At 35.6% G+C, this 12,060-nt stretch overlaps 1 protein-coding gene and 1 non-coding gene across 2 annotated transcripts in view; both read right to left on the minus strand.

Annotated features, from left to right (window-relative positions):
- COL21A1 (collagen type XXI alpha 1 chain) overlaps positions 1-12,060 on the minus strand; it is a 248,843-nt gene that overhangs the window by 213,508 nt on the left and 23,275 nt on the right. The window lies entirely within an intron of this gene.
- LOC111560670 lies at positions 10,632-10,736 on the minus strand. The gene has a single exon (XR_002742668.2). It is a non-coding gene; the product is annotated as a U6 spliceosomal RNA (small nuclear RNA).

Genomic DNA, 12,060 nt, shown 5'->3' on the forward strand with positions numbered 1-12,060 from the left:
ACAAAAACAGACACATGGATCAATAGAATGGAATAGAGAGAGCCCAGAGAGAAACCCATGCTTACATGGTCAACTAATTTTTGACAAAGGAGGCAAGAATATACAAGGGGGAAAAGACAGTCTCTTTAGTGAATGATGCTGGGAAACCTGGACAACTACATGCAAAACAATGAAATTGAACCACTTTCTTACACCAAAATGATTTTTGAGTTTATTTTTTATATGGTGTAAGAACAAAAAGAAAACACTAATTTGAAAAGATATTTGCACCCCTTTGTTCATCGCATTATTTACAATAGCCAACCTATCGAAGTACCTATCAATAGATGAGTGGATAGATAAAGGGTAGTATACACACACATAAACACACACACACACACAATGGAATATCACTCAGCCATAAAAAAAAATAAAATCTTGCCATTTGCAACAACATGGGTGGATCTAGGGGATACTATGCTAAGTGAAATAAATCAGACAGAAAAATACCATATGATTTCACTCAAATGCAGAATCTAAAAAACAAAACAAATGAACAAACGAAATAGAAACAGACCTATAGATACAGAGAACAATCTGGAGACTACCAGAGGGTAGGAGAGTGTGGGAACAGGCAAAATAAGGAAAGATGAAAAGGTAAAAACTTTCAGTTATAAAATAATTAAATCACAAGGATGTAATGTAAAGCATAGGAAATTTAGTTAATATTGTGGCAACTGTGTATGATTTAGCTAGATTTAGTGGTGATCACTTCATAATGTATATAAACATTGAAGCACTGTGTTGTATACCTGAAACTAATATAATAGTGTATGCGTCTACACTTAAATCAAAAAAAAAGTTTTTAATTGTTCATTAAATTATTAAAGTTGTTAAGTAGGTAATTGAAAGAGTAAAAATAAAGGTCAACTATATTAGGGAGATAACAACTGCAGGAAGCAGTGACTGCCTTTAAGCTTAGGGAAATACGGGAAAGAGGTTGAAACCTCTGACAGGGGAGTTGCATGGCCAGTGCTGGGGTCTCTGAAGGGCACAATGAAGTTCATCTTGAGAAGGCTGGAAAAACTGAAAATTGCCACAGGAAGGACGCGCTGCTCCCAGATGGGAGAAGCACTGCTGAGGTGATGTTCACAGGGGCAGCAAGTAGACAGATCCTTTCTCCCTCCTCCAGCTCTGCAGTCTCCCTCTAGTGCCCCAACTGGAAAAGTCTATCTAGCACGGAGCCGGCTGGCAAAGCATAAATGTGGTTTGCAGAGTCCAGCCCTTGCAACACCAAGGGGAGCTTGAAAGTGTGGGTTTGGAGTTGAGAGACAATAGTTTAACAAAGGCACATCCACTGATTCAGAATCTGCATTTTAGCAAGATCCCCAGGGGGTCCCCATGCACATCAAGGTGTAGGAAATCCTGCTACAGAGTCTGTCACTTCTTTTATCAATCCTGACTTTTAAACAAGTTACCTTAAACAAGTTACAAGTTAGTCAGTAGCTTGGCAGCAACCCCCTACTTGCAAATAATCACAATGCCAATGGTGTATTATTGTGGTTTTATACGTCTTATTGTCTCATATGTCAAGAGAGAAAGAAATGAATTCAGGCTCTGTGTTCTCTTAAAAACTCAGTATTGCCCTCTCTGTTTTTCCCCTTCTAGTTCAAAGTATTACAAGCAAAAGCAAGTCAGCATTCTTTTGTTTCTTAGTACTTCCTTAAATGGCTAAGTAAAATCCAAAAACTTCAAGTGTGCAATTAATATCAACACAACAAGAGCCCTCAAGGAGATTCTGGGTCCTTTAACTCACCAGGGGACCAGTAAGTCTGAGAACTGAGTATTTCTTTACCACACAGCCGCCTCAGCTTCTCTCCGGGAAAGAGGCTGGAGTGTCTCACTCCACCAGGCATCTGGCAAATGTGCCTTGTTCGCCACAAGAGATACCAGGTGGGAAAGCATGGCGGCTCAGTGCCCACACACGGACGCAGCTGAAGAACATAACTGGTCTGCAAACGTCCTCCTCCAGAGCATCAGCATGTTCTCCATAGCATCACCTTGGCATAGCCAGCACGTTCCCAGGACAGGGGGTTTATTTGTGAACGTTCCTGGTACGCTTCTGCCACCCAGTGGACATCCTTAACTCTTATGCTTGGACTTCAATTGTGAAGTCTAGCATTTTGAATTTATTTAAAGCTGAAGTATAATCGTTCCTAAAAACTGCCAATCTTTTTAATAAATGCATTAGAAAGTTATTTTAAACGGAATATACTCACACATGTGGGCAAGTGTAAACAACATATGCACACATATTCAATTTTACATAAATGGAAATTTATAGTATGCTTTTATAGTGAGAACACAGCTCATATGAAAGTGTGAATGAAAACAAAATGACTTTTTTTTCAAATGTGGGAAGATTCTTCATAGTTCCAAAATACACTAAGATCAGAGTTCCATATATAGGTACATGTTCAGTTTTTACGTTCAAACATTATAAATTCTCTTTCAACTTTCGCATGAAGTAAAAAAATCAAGTAACACAAAAAGTGTCAAGTATTTTGATTCAAAGGTTCACATTTGTTGCAGGCTTGCCAAAATATTTTATTTTATGAGATTGTTTTGTTTGTGTATAGGGTTATTTTTCTCACATATTTTATCAACCATGGATTCTGAGATTTTTAAGTTCTTTAAGACAATCCATGCGAAATTTAGGGCTTATTCTGAATGTGGATGAGTAAATTGATGAGTAAATATGCTGATAAAATATTATATGACATTCTTCAAAGAACAACCAAAAATTGTAATTCCTAATAATCATGTATTTACTATGTAGAAACTAGAAGGCCAGATGTCTTACATTAAAAGGGGGGGAAACCCCAGTTTTAAATCATCTTATGAATTTATTCATGATTTTTGATAATTAATGAAATAAAATATGAGATAGATAAATACCCTTCTGAAAATTTCATATCCTTAGGCAACTCTGACTCAATTGCTAGCAAACATATTATAGAAATCCTGCTCTTGAGTAAAAAAAAAAAAAAATCACAGAAATTTAAGAAACGTTAAGAAAAGTTTAAGGAGATAGAGAAAACACATGAAAGCTATTTGATTTTTAAATTTCATTAAAATAAATTAAAAGTTACATGACAATTTCCAAGCAGTTAGCTAATTATGCAAAAATGATTTCAGGCATTAGAAACTATCATGAAAAGGGAGAAAGGTTTTTATCGTGTTATGTTTCAACTGAACTTGAACTATAACAGCTGAGATGCACCAGCTCCTTTTGGAATTTATCCTGGTTCATTGCAAAGTGCATATGGCAAAAACTGCATGTGGTGAGTCAAACTCAATTAAAATAAGACCAGAAAATTGATTTGAAATGGCAATTTAGTTGAACCAGAACTGGACCCAAATTATTTTGTTACTCTACCAATCAAAATCATTCCAAACTCCTATCTTCACTTTACTAAACTAAATAAGGCTATCATTACAATTGCATTTTGATGTTGAATCGTACAAAAAGGCAAGATTAAATTAAGTAGCAATTTTCTCCTTCCTTTATGAGTTTGCTGCAATGTGTGAGGGCTTAACATTTTTTGCCTTTTCAGTCAAAATGAAAAATCAATTAATAATCCACAGCACAAGAGTTTGTAAAGGGTTGAGAAACAATGCATATCAGATATATGATTTGTAAATATTTTTTTCCATTTCACAAGTTCCATTTGTTTTGTTTTGTTTTTGCTATAGAGTTGTAGGAGTTCCTTATATATTTTAGACATTAAAGGGGGATTGTTAAATTATGTAAAGCTTCAGTTACACTAAATGAATATCCTTGTTCTGTCTCCACAGCTTTCCTTTTCCAGAATGTCATATGGTTGTAATTATGTAATACACAACATTTTTATATTAGTTTCTTTTTCGTAGCAATATGCATTTCTATGTCTTTATTGCAGCTTGATAGCTCATTTCTTCCTATCACTAAATAATATTCTATTGTCTGGATATACCACAGTTTATATATACATTCATCTACTAAAGGACTTCTTAGTGCTTCTAAGTTTTGGTAACTATGACAAAAGCTGCTGTAAGTGTTCACGTGCAGGTTTATATGTAGACATAAATTTCCAACTCGTTTGTGTAAATACTGAGGAGCACAATCGCTGAATCATATAACAGCATGTTTAATTTTCTGAGGAACTGCCAAACTACCTATCAAGGAGGCTGTATTATTTTGCATTCACATCACCTGTCACTTCCTATCCTCACCAGCATTTGGTGTTATGTGTTTTGGATTTTAGCCATTCCGATCGGTATATAGTGGTATCTCATTGTTTTAATTGTCAATTCCCCAAATGACAAATGATATGGTCATCTCCCTGTTTATCTTCTTTGTTAAAGTGTCTGTTCAGATCTTCTTCTCATTTTTAAGATTGGATTATTTTTTTTACTGAGTTTTAAGAGTTCTTTTTAAAGAAAACCAAAGTGGGAGGCATCATAATCCCAGACTTTACCTCTACTACAAAGCTGTAATCATCAAGACAGTATGGTATTGGCACAAAAACAGACACATAGACAAATGGAATAGAATAGAGAACCCAGGATTGGACCTACAAATGTATGGCCATTATTTTTTGGACGTTTTATAGCTTTTCATTTTACCTCTAGGCCTATGATCCATTTTGAGTTAATTTTTATGAAACTCTGTGTCTAGAATCTTTTCTTTTTTCCATATGTGGACATACAATTGTTCCAGCACCATTTGTGAAAAATATCCTTTCTCCATGGAATTGTCTATGTCAAGGATCAATTGACTATATTTGTGTGAGTCGATTTCTGGGCTCTCTGTTTCACTTACGTGTTTTCTATTCTTTCATCAACACCACATTGTCTTGATTATTATAGCTTTATAGTACATCTTTTTTAAATTAATTAATTAATTAATTAATTAATTTGAGTATGGGCACCTGGGTGGCTCAGTCGGTTAAGCGACCGACTTCAGCTCAGGTCATGATCTTATGGTTGGTGGGTTCAAGCTACACATCAGGCTCTGTGCTGACAGCTCGGAGCCTGGGGCCTGCTTCAGATTCTGTGTCTCCCTCTCTCTCTGCCCCTCCCCCACTCATGCTCTTCTCTCTCTCTCTCTGTCTCAAAAATAAATAAATGTTCAAAAAAATTATTTATTTATTTGAGTATACTTGACGCTTTATAGTAAATTTTGAAGTTCAGATGTGTTAATCCTCCAACTTTGTTTATTTCCTTCAATATCTGACTGGCTATCCTGGGCCTTTAGCCTTTTTATATAAACATTATCATCAGTTTATCAATATCTACAAAATAACTTGCTAGGATGTCCAGTGGCCTTGCACTGGATCTATAGATCAACTCAGGAAAAGCAGACAACAATATTGAGTTTCCCAATCCATGTGTATGGAATACCTATTTATTTAAATCTCTTTTTGTTTTTGTTCATCACAGTTTTACAGTTTTCCTCATATAGATGTTAGATATATCTTATTATACCTATTTTTCTTTTCTTTATTTTTTTGTACTAATGTAAACGGTACTGTGTTTTCAATTTCAAATTCCAATTGTTCATTGCTGTAATATAGGAAAGTAACTGCCTTTTGTGTATTAACTATGCATCTTATAAACTTGTTATAATTCCTTATTAGTTCTGGAAATTGTTTTGTTATTCTTTAGGATTTTCTACATAGACAGTCCTATCATCTATGAATCAAAACATTTTTGTTTCTTCCTTCCTAAATGGTATCCTTTCTTTCTCTTTCTTTCTTTCTTTCTTTCTTTCTTTCTTTCTTTCTTTCTTTCTTTCTTTCTTTCTTTCTTTCTTTCTTTCTTTCTTCTTTGGACCTACTGGATTAACAAGGACTTACAGCACAATGTTAAATAGGAGTGGTGAGACATCCTTGCCTTACTCCTGAGCTTAGTGAGAAAGAATCTAATTCCTCACCACTAAGTATGATTTTTAGCTGTAGATTTTTCATAGATTTTTTATCAAGTTAAAGATGTTCTATTCTCAGTTTGCTGAGATCTTGATTTACTTTAATTAATATTAGTATGTTTCAGCATTAAACTCAGTAATATCTGTCTTAAAGCATGGTGGGCAATATATCATCTTTCCTTTTCTAACCTAAAACTTCTAAAATAAGAGTATGTCCAACATACATCATATTTTTAAATGAAGAAAAAAATGATAATCCAAATAACTTCCAGTGGGTGTAGATAAGTAGCAATGGCATTTTCCAGTCTTGAATGAAAACTATATTTAAGCAAAATAACCCTCCAATTTTCTTGGTCAAAATCACTTCTTTAAACCATTATGTATACTAATGATTTTAAATTTTTGCCTATGACACTTAGCTATGTCTCCAATTACGTCAAGACGTATAATAATATTTTTAAACTACTATTATGTTCCCTCTAATTTTCTCAATACAATCATAGGTGCCATGTGCAATAAACATCCAAAGCGATTTTATAATTTTTATCATTGGCTCTGGATTGTTTACAGATACACTGTACATTATGCCAAACTTCTCCTTGAGACAATATCTGGACTGTTTCTGTTATGGTAAACCAACACTTGGGAAAGAATATACCACCACATGGATGGCCAGATTGAAAACTTCATGTGAAATTCCCACAATACTAACCACCAAGCAGAGCTCTCTAGAACAATAAACTACTCTTACATTTTATCCTCACAAAAGTAATTCATAAGTGTCCATAGAACACTTAAGAAATGCTTTACCACAGGCATTAAATACAAGAAACAGATTACAGGAATGAAAGTATGACATGTTTTATCAAAGTGAGGATATGTTTCCAAAATTACTGACTTATCTAGCAATCCAAAGAAGGCTCAACCTGAGCTATTACCATCCATGAGATATCTAAGACCCCTTTGAGCATGTGCTCATTTCTTGAATTTTCACAGTCAACAGAACTCTTGTTGCAGCTTGATAATACAGCCGACTACTATATTAAATTGCTAATCTCCCATAGAGATCCAATATGGATCTCAGATATTTTCTAATTTTTAAAGAGGGGGGAATTAAAAACAAGTTGAAATGACAATATACATGGGTAGAAAAATGACTGAGTACAGATCAAGTTTACAATGAACCTGAGTTATGCAGAATGAATATAATCTTGCACAAGTGACAACTAGTTTCTATCATTTTCTACCCTTCAAAGTCATCTCAGTAAATTCCCCCCAAAACCTTCATATCTCAGAATTTCCTTCTAGTTATCCATTGTCTTGTTTATTCTCTTCAGCTTAAACAAGGTGAAACCTGAGATTGCTTTTCACTGACCTTAAAACTTGGTTAGTAGCCATCTGGCCTTACAAAGATGGGCAGGTCCCTGTATGTGAGCCAACATACATATTTTTACTTTGCTTAATATTCTGTCATGTTGTCAAATAATTCTAATATTTGAAAAGAATGGTCAAGAATAGTTATTTACTATGTTCTTTCATTGACTGTAATTTCTTTTTATTTGACTTCATGGGCAACTGGTTGGTATAACTCCAAAGGATAACTTAGTTTTTTATTTATGGCAACCTGAAAACTAAAGTCCTCAAGAAACAAACATGATTTATAATGACGATAAAAATGAGATATTGGGAAATAGGAACAAGTTATACACAATGAAGTTATGGTTCTCAAAAGGTCACAATGCTGTAGACCGATGGCCTCTAAATACCATTACTATGACTCAGAATGTGTCCTTTGAACAGCTGAACATTATGTTACAGTTAGGGTTTAAAAGTTGGGAGCCTTCTATTATTTTACCCTCGGTTAGGCCTCAATTCTGCAGTGTGCATTCTTCAGGGGTACACATATCTCCAGACCTGCAAAAGGGGCAAATGGAAGTAAGTGAAATCCTAGTAAAGAGTAAGAATATCTGGCTCAAACACTCAAAAGTTGTGTTAGTGTGAGCCAATTTTTTGGTTTTCATGACATTCATTTTATATTATGGAAGCAATATGAATGCTAAAAGAAAAAAATAACTTGCACACGGTTGTTATCAAACACAGACAGATTAGAAGGGGCCAAGTCTAATGGCAAGGGAGGCTGTGGCCACAATTCATGAAAGAGATGATGGTGAGTAGAACTAATGCAAGTCCACAAGTTTGGAGAACAGCAACAGACTGGAGATGTATTTAACTGGTAGTATCAATAGGAATTGACTTTTAATTGGGTGAGGTAGGGAAGGGCCAAGTATTGTTCCCAGGTGTCTGTCTTGGACAGTTATAAACTTAGGGTGTCTTTCTGTGGGAGAGTGAGCATAGGACATGGAATAGATTGGACAGTGGGATGGCAGAGGGATGAGAATTAAAAGCAGTTGGTTTTATTATGCCTATAGGAAACCCATATGTGCAATTGGAAGCTGGATATATGGTCTGAGGTAGAAGGAGAAATGGTGTGAAAATAGTAATGGAGAGTAAGGGATACCATTCCACCCTTAGCCCTGAGTCTAAGGGGTTGGTTGGTAGGTGATATAATTCAAGGTAGAACCAAGTTTTATTTTATTTTATTTTATTTTATTTTATTTTATTTTATTTTATTTTATTTTATTTTATTTATTTTTTATTTTTTTTCAATATATGAAGTTTATTGTCGAATTGGTTTCCATACAACACCCAGTGCTCATCCCAAAATGTGCCCTCCTCAATAACCATCACCCACTCTCCCCTCCCTCCCACCCCCCATCAACCCTCAGTTTATTCTCAGTTTTTAAGAGTCTCTTATGCTTTGGCTCTCTCCCACTCTAACCTCTTTTTTTTTCCTTCCCCTCCCCCATGGGTTTCTGTTAAGTTTCTCAGGATCCACATAAGAGTGAAACCATATGGTGTCTGTCTTTCTCTGTATGGCTTATTTCACTTAGCATCACACTCTCCAGTTCCATCCATGTTGATACAAAGAGCCATATTTCATTCTTTCTCATTGCCACGTAGTACTCCATTGTGTATATAAACCACAATTTCTTTATCCATTCATCACTTGCTGGACATTTAGGCTCTTTCCATAATTTGGCTATTGTTGAGAGTGCTGCTATGAACATTGGGGTACAAGTGCCCCTATGCATCAGTACTCCTGTATCCCTTGGGTAAATTCCTAGCAGTGCTACTGCTGGGTCATAGGGTAGGTCTATCTTTAATTTTTTGAGGAACCTTCACACTGTTTTCCAGAGTGGCTGCACCAATTTGCATTCCCACCAACAGCGCAAGAGGGTTCCTGTTTCTCCACATCCTCGCCAGCATCTATAGTCTCCTGATTTGTTCATTTTGGCCACTCTGACTGGCGTGAGGTGATATCTGAGTGTGAACCAAGTTTTAATTAAGTAAAGGAAGTAAAGGAAGTCTTTAGAGAAGAAGTTGGGGATGTGGGGAGGTTGCTGTTATTAGAACTCTTTTGCTACAGCACAGGTATCAACATACCATAACTTCACGGACATCAACCACAGAGACCAGAAGCAGACAACTAACCCTTTCGTCTTTGCATTTACATTTGCTCTTTCGGAAATATTTGGCACTATAGTTTTATAGCATTTATGGTTTTATAGCATTAGTTTATGCAAAAACATAGTATTCAATTTTAAAAATGCAACCCAGAACCTCTTCTTAGAAATTCATCACCTTTGGGGCATTTGGGTGGCTCAGTAGGTTGAGTGTCCGACTCTTGATTTTGGTTCAGGTCATGATCCCAGGGAAGTGGGATCAAGCCCCATGTTAGGCTCCATGCTCAGGGCTTACGATTCCCTCTCTCTACCTCTACCCCTCTCCCCCACTTGTGTTCTCTCTCTCTCTCTCTCTCTCTCTCTCTCTCTCTCTCTCTCTCTCAAAAATAAAATAAATATAAATTTTAAACTTAAAATTTATATTTATTTTATTTTTGAGAGAGAGAGAGAGAGAGAGAGAGAGAGAGAAAGAGATAGCACAAGCTGAGAAGGGGCAGAGAGAGAGAGGGAGACACAGAATCTGAAGCAGGCTCCAGTCTCCGAGCTGTCAGCACAAAGCCCAACACAGGGCTAGAACCCATGAACTGTGAGATCATGACCTGAACTGAAGTCAGATACTTAACCAACCGAGTCACCCAGGCGCCCCCCAAAATAAAAACTTTTAAAAAGAAATTCATCATCGTAGAGCTTGAAGAAACCTTAAAATCACATAACTCCTTGAAACAACTTGCATTCAAGGCCATATTATTAAAGTACAGGTTTCTATACCGTCCTAAGTAAAAGAATAAAATAGTTTTATTCATGTGCCATTGGAGATAAAAATAACGTCATCTTTGGGGCACCCGGGTGACTCAGTTGGTTAAGTGGCCAACTCTTGACTTTGGCTCAGGTCATGATCTCATAGACTGTGAGCCCCTCATCAGGTTCTGTGCTGACAGTGCAAAGCCTACTTGGGATTCTCTCTCTGTGCCCCTACCCAACTCACGTGCACACACACTCTCTGTCTCTCTCTCAAAAATAAATAAACTTAAAAAAGAATGTTTCAATAAAACAAAAATAAAAAATTTTAAAACTTCATATTTTGTAATATCTGGGAGGGGATCATCAAAGTGGAAGGCAAGAAAGTTGCTTACATTTCTCTGACCTGACACTTTTTTTTTTTCTTGACGGAATGCTTCACAAATTTGTAGGTTATCCTCATGCAGGACCATACTAATCTTCTCTTTACAGTTCCAATTTTAGTATTTGTGCTGCTAAGTGAGCACTGAACTGGCACTTTTAGCTGTGTTACCTTTAGCAATTCATTTGATCCACAGACCTCCAGCTCCAAATATGGAGCTGAATTCGATCATATCATAGATTCTGTTCAGCTAAAAATCTTTGAGTCCACAAAAGGAACAGGCCCACAGAAACTTTCTTCTTTAGAACAGTGGCACAACAGGGAATTTCAGCTCGATAAATTTTAGAATGCTAAATTTGGATTTGGAAAATTAGAAATTGATTTTGTTTATTCCTCCAAATATTTAACTTGTATATTCATAGATAAAATACTGTGACTCAGATACACTGAATGGTTCCTGGTAAAGACCAAAAAAAAAGTGGGGGGGGGGGACAGAAAGAAATACAGAAAGATAGAAATGCATAAAGATATATCACACGTGTTAATGACATATAATTTTAAAATAATAAAATTATCATCCTCCTCCAGCCCAGCCAAATCTGATAATGCATACTTTTGTTAATATATTTAATACATTGAGGAATATCGCTTATAATCACTGTATATAGACAAATATGGGAAGATAGTATTTTAGTTCCCAAAGAAACATTTCATATTTTCATATTTTATGAAACCATATTTTATATGGCTTAATGTTTTCTGATTAGACTTTCATCTTCAACATCTTTTATCTCAGTTCTAGTGTAGGCTTTACTTAATTATGCCTATGAAAAATTTTCCCTCAGAATGTCCCCTAATCCTGAACTTTCTCTAAGCTCCTCTTAAACTGAGTAATATATGTCTTACCTTAACATTATTTAATATGTTCCTTAAATAATAAGAGTAGAGTTTGGAGGTTTCCACTCATATTAACTCATATTTCCCCTGTGGTTAAGAGATCCCCTTTCTCTACTCCCAAAAAATCCAAATATTGTTTTAATTTTACTTGCATTCTCATATATATTTCCACATTGTAAGCTATTTTCTAAAATATGAATCAAAGTAATAGGAAAATTAAACAAATCTGGCCAGCTTAGCATTTTCCATATTTAGTTGTTATATTTTGTCCTTCAGAACAAAACTCCACATAAGGTAAAGAAAAGATAGTAAATATCAGAAAGATTATGGAGCCGCCAAAGTGTGCAGGAAACCGACATGAATATGAGGAAATTCATGAACAAATCTGCCCAAATGTGTTTATAAATGATTAAATTAATGAATAAAATGATATGGTTCTGGAATTTGCTTGAAAATAATCAGGGTTGGGGGTGAAGGTGGGGATAGAGAGTGGGGAATAGAGTACAGATTAAACAATACTATATGTCATGGGATGATAGTTGTTTAACATGGGTGATGGGTACATGGGTCTG

The sequence above is a fragment of the Felis catus genome, chromosome B2, assembly GCF_018350175.1.
Source record: "Felis catus isolate Fca126 chromosome B2, F.catus_Fca126_mat1.0, whole genome shotgun sequence".
Lineage (NCBI taxonomy): Eukaryota > Metazoa > Chordata > Mammalia > Carnivora > Felidae > Felis > Felis catus.